The sequence below is a fragment of the Aegilops tauschii genome, chromosome 1 (genome assembly GCF_002575655.3).
Source record: "Aegilops tauschii subsp. strangulata cultivar AL8/78 chromosome 1, Aet v6.0, whole genome shotgun sequence".
Classification (NCBI taxonomy): domain Eukaryota; kingdom Viridiplantae; phylum Streptophyta; class Magnoliopsida; order Poales; family Poaceae; genus Aegilops; species Aegilops tauschii.
Genome location: NC_053035.3, coordinates 19,005,697 through 19,012,837, shown reverse-complemented (window position 1 = coordinate 19,012,837; position 7,141 = coordinate 19,005,697). Strand labels below are relative to the sequence as shown.

Here is a 7,141-nt window from a genome sequence, read left to right as displayed (position 1 = left end):
GCCCGTCTCCACCGCCGCAGACCACCACAGTTGTCATGCCCGGTGCCCACACAGCCACCACAGCAGCACCCCATCGGGGCCGCCGCGGCTGAGACGTGCCAGATCCGGGCCAAACAGCCCCAGATCCGCGCCTAAGATGCTTCCATCCGACCACCCCATCGTCGGAGCCGTCCACCGCCCGCGGCCGAGCACGGCTACCGCCACCTCAACCACTACCCAAATTAACAAGGAAACGACGCCCTCCATCTCCATGGAATGAATTCTCATAGATCCGGCCGGAGATGGCAGCGGCGTCTCAACTCAAGCGCGCACGCACCCACCCATTTTTGGCCTGCAACAGACGGACGCTCCCATGGAATTCCATCCTAAGTCGACGACTCACTCGATCCGGCACCCAAAACGCTTCATTTTCCCCCCGGAACGACTAGATCGGATGCATGGGCTAGCAGGAAATGCAAACAACATACACTAGTATTTTTGTTTAGATCTGTACTGCTACTGAGATGTATGGATCCGTACGGCACCTGGCCAATCCAATCCAATCCAACCATGCCCAATTGATTTGGTGGAGCTAGCTAGCTAGGGCTCCGGCAAGCTAGCACAGAGGGAGGAGAGGACTTGCCTTGCTCATGGATCCGGTGGCAGCCGGGCATCTTCTCCGGCCGCGCCCGCCGGGGAGGATCCGCTCTCGATCGGCATCTTTCCCTGTACACAAGAAGCTTCTCTCGATCGACAAGGTCATAAGTCGCACACGCGCCCCGCACGCGGATGGATCACTATTCCATGGATATATAGACATGGCGGCATGGTGGAGACTAGAGAACAAGGAAGGGTCCACAAGCAAGGCCATGCCACGGATCAGTGAGGTGGCACAATCCAGACCCTCCCTTCCTCCCTGGGTAGCTGATGGGCATCCCCAGGCATGCATTTTACGGTAAAGGGAATTAAATGGCCTAGGCACGTAGTTTCATTCCAAGAATACTAGCACTACTCCCTTCCCATGCATGGGTATGTTGGAACGTTTTGTTTTCTCCGCTGATGCATGCAGCCCCATGAGAGCTGGATGCCGCTGCATGCATCCGATATACGCTACATGCATCCGTTATCGTTGGGTGTTTTGCTGTTTCAGTCGGTTAGAGTTAATTTTCATCTTGCACGCACATCCTAACGCTGGCTTTTCAATTAGTCAGAGTTAAGTTTCTATCCTATGCATGAAATAATATCTCTTTCCTCATAGAAAATGAGTTAATTACATAACATCTCACTTCCTATCCTTTATGGCAATTACTTTTTGATTACTAGCTTTCACAATGACAGAACACCCTTTATGGCATCAAGAATGTTGTATTTTAACATTATACATCTCATATACTATTAATCTTATCAATAGTTAAAAGCAATCTCAAAAAACGCATTAGGCCCTATATATATGTATGGAGAGAGATAGTACAAAAATGGGAGAGATGATTTATTTGGTCGCCAATCAAACCATCCAGGAATACATCGATGCACACTTCAAATCATATACCACTACTGATGCATGCATCTTGTAAGCAACATGTCCCACAACAAAAATAAAACACAGCAACTATCATCTATCACCATCTATTTGTTCCAAAAACAAGTCAACTAACTAAACCGACAACAATCTAATCCTTTTCATGATGCCTCAGGGCCGCCCTTCTTCAGAGTCACAAGCTAACAAAGAGCTAGCAGCACTTGAAGAACACAAAACAAGCCAAGACCGCTGCATCCGAAACTTGGATAATAAGTAGCATGTTCCACCAATCGTCCCGCCAAACGTTGATAATAGTCAAACAACAAAAAACTTCAAGCCCATGGGAGTTCCTGCGTGTGAGTATGAGTAAACTGCACGATAAGATCCAGCCCTTGATTTCCGCAAACACGACCAGGGCACCCCCTAGATGAGAAGATCCTGACACGTGACTCTTGAGACCCTGAAATCAACATGCACCAGTTAGTTGCACTCCAGACCAGAAAAGGCATCAAGAATTCATGATTATCATGGCATTGAACAGTAAATACTCCAACTTGGGTATCGGTTCGTCAACTACATGAGTTGGACTAATATGCAAAAATAAGAGATTTCAGATAGGTACACCATCTCTGGCCTTGATTGGCATATTAAATGGATGACACCGTCGATTCATTGACTTGGAGCAGAGATGCATCACATTATAAGATTAGAAGCAATGATCACAAATAGGGTGCAAAAACTATAAAAACAAACAGGGAAAATTACTATCAGCCTCCCTAGGTGTGAATATTGAGCCAAGCCAGAGCATGAACATGACATCACCACTGAACAAAATCATGACAATCATCTACTTTGGCTAAATGGCCAGCACACACATCAGCCATAGCTCGAAGGCTAGGCCCCAGAGAGCTGAAACAGAAGAGGAAGGAGATACTAGGTACTCAACTAAGTAGTTGCAGCCGAAGAGGCGGTCCTGGAGAGCCCAGATCATCTTGCCATGTACGAACTGCTGGATGGTCTCGATGTTGACTTCGTCTTGTGTCACTGATTGGTCTCTTGTATATATTGTACTATATAGAGAAAGAGATGGTGCTTGCTATGTACGTACCTATTCCTATCTTGATCAGCTGGGGGTGTGCAAATGGCAAGACGGCAAGTCGTCTTGGCTGGCGTACACCCAGCTGTTTCCAGACCAAGAGAAAGAGGAGTGACATCGAATAGCAGCAGGTCCATGACCTTCTCGTTGCCCTCTCCGCTAAAGATGGCAGCTTGGACGACACCTCCGTAGGCAACAGCCTCATCAGGTTTGATGCTCTTGCAGAGCTTCTTGCCTTTGAAGAAGTCCTGGTGAAGCTGCTGCACTATGGGAATCCTAGTGGAACCACCTACAACATCGTGCACGATGCTCTTGTCCATCTTTGCGTCCCCGGGGCACATCTCCACAGGCACCATACACTTCCTGAACAGATCCATGTTCTCACCTCCTAAAACCTGGCATGTATAATGGTGGAGTAGCAGTCGATGCCGTCAAACAGCGAGTCAATCTCAATGGTGATCTGCGCAGTGGAGGAGAGCGTTCCCTTTGCCCTTTCACACGATGTCCTCAGTCTTCAATTGCCACCAATGTCCTTCTTGTTGTTCCTCTTAAACTCCTGGACAAAGTGGTTGACCACCCTGTTGTCAAAGACCTCACCACCAAGATGAGTGTCACCAACTGTGGCTTTAACCTCAAAGATACCCTCCTCAATGGTGAGAAGAGAGCCATCAAAGGTACCACCTTCAAGGTCAAATATGAGGACATTCTTTTCACCAACACTGAAAGTCTTCTTGTCAAGACCATAAGCAACGACAGCAACTATTGGCTCATTGATGACACGCAGGACATTGATGCGAGTCAACAGCTGTGACTTCAACCTCAGCACCAAGATGAGTGTCGTCAGCTATGGCTTTAACCTCAAAGATACCCTACTCAATGGTAAGAAGACAAACATCAATGATACCACCACCAAGGTCAAAGACGAGGGCATTCTTTTCACCAACACTGGAAGCCTTCTTGTCAAGACCATAAGTAATGGCAGCAGCTGTTGGCTCATTGATAATATGCAGGGTATTGATGCCAGCTATGACACCCGCATCCTTTGAGCCTGCCTCTGCGAGTCATTGAAGTATGCCGGATTGCCGGTACAATATACTGTGACAACAACATTCTCACAGTTGTGCCAATGAAAGCTTCAGCAATCTCGCTTATCTTGCCACCACCGAAATCTCAAATGCCACCTTTCTAAGAGCTTTCTTCTCATACATCAAAGAGGAAAGGAATTTCCACACCAAATACCTCTTCTCCACCTATATGGCTTGTGCAGGAGGAGATTTGACGATGCTTTGAAGTGACCTACACATGAAGCACAAAGTTATTCAGTTGGAAAAGCACAAATGTACATCACTTTGGATTGGCACAACTGAATTATGCTTGTTGACCCTCCTAATTCATGAAGCTGACAAGCAAAAAATGAATTGACTTCACATTCTAGTAGTGCTACTACAGTATGAAACCAAAACCAGATGGTCATAAGGTGACAAGGAAACAATAATAAAGATAGTGAAGTGTGACTGGCACTTACTTTTGCTCGTTCGAGCTTGGTTTGAGATCTCTATCAATTATTCCACAGGTCAAGCTCTGCTTGTGCTCAGATGATTAATTCGTCCAAGTTCAGTGTCCCACAAGCTTGTGTTTGATAATGATACACGAGCTCCAGATTCCTGAACGAAAAATACAGTGTAAGCAAAGATAACCATAATAAATTGGTTATGACTACTGAACGATAAAATGCAGTATTAGGTTACTCGACACTTTCAAGAGCAGAAATCCTCCTATATCCAATAACAGTTAGCAGATAAGCTACTAATGGGATTCGGCAAATTCATAATTGAAATGTATGAAGGCTTTAAGCACCATTTAGTTGCACAATAGATCAGACCAATATCAACTGAACAACATGTTGGTTAAATATAAAAATATACCAACTACCGTGGTGTATTCTGTCATGAACATGTTGGTTAAATTCAAAAGTTTATTCATATAAAAATATCTCAACTATAAAAATAGAAACGGGAGATCAGATGGTAGTGCATGATGTAAATTGATCATCACAGTGAATGCAGAAATGTGCTATGGTTATGATATCATCACTTCTCTCATCACCTCTCTCCGACGGCAGGATCTTGTAGGGGACGTAGCGCAGGCCGAGCCGCCGCGCCGGCTCGCCGTAGTAGTTCTCGGTGGCCCAGTCGGTGCCGAGCGGCACCACCTGAATGAAGACGGAGCCCGGGCGCATGAAGAGGAAGTGTGTCATGGCGGCGCCGTGCACGCCCACCATCACGTCTGACCCGTTGAGGACGCGGTACATGTGCGCGAGCTCCGTGTCCGGGCGCGGCCGGAGCACCGTCACGGAGAACCCGGCCCTTGCCGCCGCGCGCGCTAGCTCTGCCTCGTTCGCGCGCGACCCGTCCCGGACACGATCACCAGCCGCGGCTTGTCATCGTCCGCGAGCTGCTCCGTGACGCCTTTCTTCGCTAGTGCCGCCGCCGCCGGTGAGGCTTGTGGCGCGGCATTCTCCTCCTCGATGATCGCGTTGATGCGGCCGCGGTGCGCGTCGTCGAGCATGTGCCGGAAGTCCCGTATGCCCTGGTTTCCCGGCATCCGTGCCGCGTCGATGGCGAGCTCGTCGTGGATGCGCAGGCCGACGACGGCCTCCGGGAAGCAGTGCGTGCGGGTCATTGGAGAAGTCGACGGGCGGGAAGTCGGAGAGCTGCTCGACGATGTGGCCGTACTTGGTCATCCACCAGTCGTGGTACTCGAGCATGACGAACACCACCTTCCTGTTGTACCGGCGCGCGGTGATGTAGAGCGGGATGATGCCATCGTTGAACTCGTGGTACACGTTGCCGGTGTAGCCGCCGGTGGAGAAGACGACGGCGGGGACGTCGTGTCGGACGTCGCAGCGTGCAGCGCCCTCGGGGTCGGGGACGGGCACGGCCCGGAGGCGCAGCTCGTCGATGGTGCTCATGACGCTGGACTCCCACTAGTGGGTGTATGTCCGAATGCGCTCGTCGGCCGGGGCGGCGGCGGCGAGAAGGAAGAGGGTGTTGGAGGCGGCGTGGGTGCGGATGTCCCCGCGCATGAAGAGGAAGCGCCGCTGACCGACCCACTGGAAATGGACTGGCGACGCGATCCATCCATCCAGCCTGGGTGTTGGTGGACGGACGGGCGAAGCTTACGAAAAAGGGTTCCCGCTTTATAAATAAAGCAACAGACCAAGCATCCAACATCACAGTACAGAGAGTAGTCAAATCAAAGTTATGCTGGGGGCACAGCAAGACAAGCCCCAAATAAAGCAAAAGCTAAAAAGAAGCTAATCCGGCTCGGGAGGAGGCGGAGGGGGTGGTGGAGGAGGGGCGAAGGCCGATGGCGACGATCGAAGACCCGCTATGATGATGTCGATGGTGTCCCGGTCTCTCCGCTTGCTAAGAGGTCTCCAAAGCTTATTACGGTTACACCAGAGGGTCCAAGCTAAGTTACCCAACACCACCCACATGGATGGGCGGCTAGAGCTGGGGAGCCTAAGTACCTCCCCAAACAAGTCCGGGAGGTTGTCATGGCACCAGTTGCCACCAACCACCTCCCGGATGCAACTCCAAAGGAATTGGGCCACCGGACACCGAAAGAAGATGTGATTACAATCTTCCGGTACCAAGCAAAATCCCCATGGCCATTACGTTTGCGGACCTCCGTACCCGAAGGCAGGCGGCCGCGGACCCATTGCCAGAGGAAGATGCGGATCTTCAAGGATAGTCTAATCTCCCAGAGCACCGAGAGTTCCACCGGGCCCGGGGTGGGGAGAATCGCCTCATAGAGGGATCTCGTTGAGAAACGGACACTTGGCTCGAGGTGCCAAGAAAGGGAATCGGGATCTAGGGAGGGGGGTGTAGGGCAATACACTCAAGCATTTCATCCCATTGCCCAAGTTCCACCGCCCTGAAGGTACGGCGAAAGGCAATAGCCCCCAAGTCAGCTAAGGCCACAGCCACGGAGAGCTGTGGGCGAACGCAGATCGCGAACAACGCGGGAAAGCGGTCAGCAAAGGGGCGGGTCCCTGCCCACCGATCTAGCCAGAACAAGGTGCCGGAGCGAGAACCAATTTTAATGGAGGTCCCAATACGCAAAATCGGCATCAGACGAATCACCGATTGCCAGAATTGGGAGCCACCAGTTCTATACGCGAAAGCCAGTGGCTGTCCACGTAAGTACTTAGCACGGATAATCTCAAGCCACAGGCCGCCTTCAGCAGTCTGAATCCGCCAAAGCCATTTGGAGAGGAGGGCAATATTCATACGCTTTGATGAAATAACCCCAAGCCCTCCTTGGTCTTTCGGCTTGCTGATCTCAGACCACTTGACCATGTGGTACTTCTGTTTATTGTTTTCTCCCGCCCAGAAAAATCTGGAGAGGAGTTTGGTGACCTCATGGTGGAGGGATTCATGTAAACTATAGAATCCCATGATATACATCAGTAGACTAATAAGGGCGGAATTCATCAGAATCACGCGAGCGGCTTTAGATAGCCACCTCCCCTGCCAGGGCTC

General features: G+C 50.4%; 1 non-coding gene and 1 pseudogene across 1 annotated transcript; both read right to left on the bottom strand.

Annotated features, from left to right (window-relative positions):
- Positions 1–843: 843 nt before the first annotated feature.
- On the bottom strand, positions 844–5,572 carry LOC109777447 (uncharacterized; annotated as a pseudogene).
- On the bottom strand, positions 4,609–4,695 carry LOC120972956 (small nucleolar RNA Z195/SNORD33/SNORD32 family). The gene has a single exon (XR_005767089.1). It is a non-coding gene; the product is annotated as a small nucleolar RNA Z195/SNORD33/SNORD32 family (small nucleolar RNA).
- Positions 5,573–7,141: the final 1,569 nt, after the last annotated feature.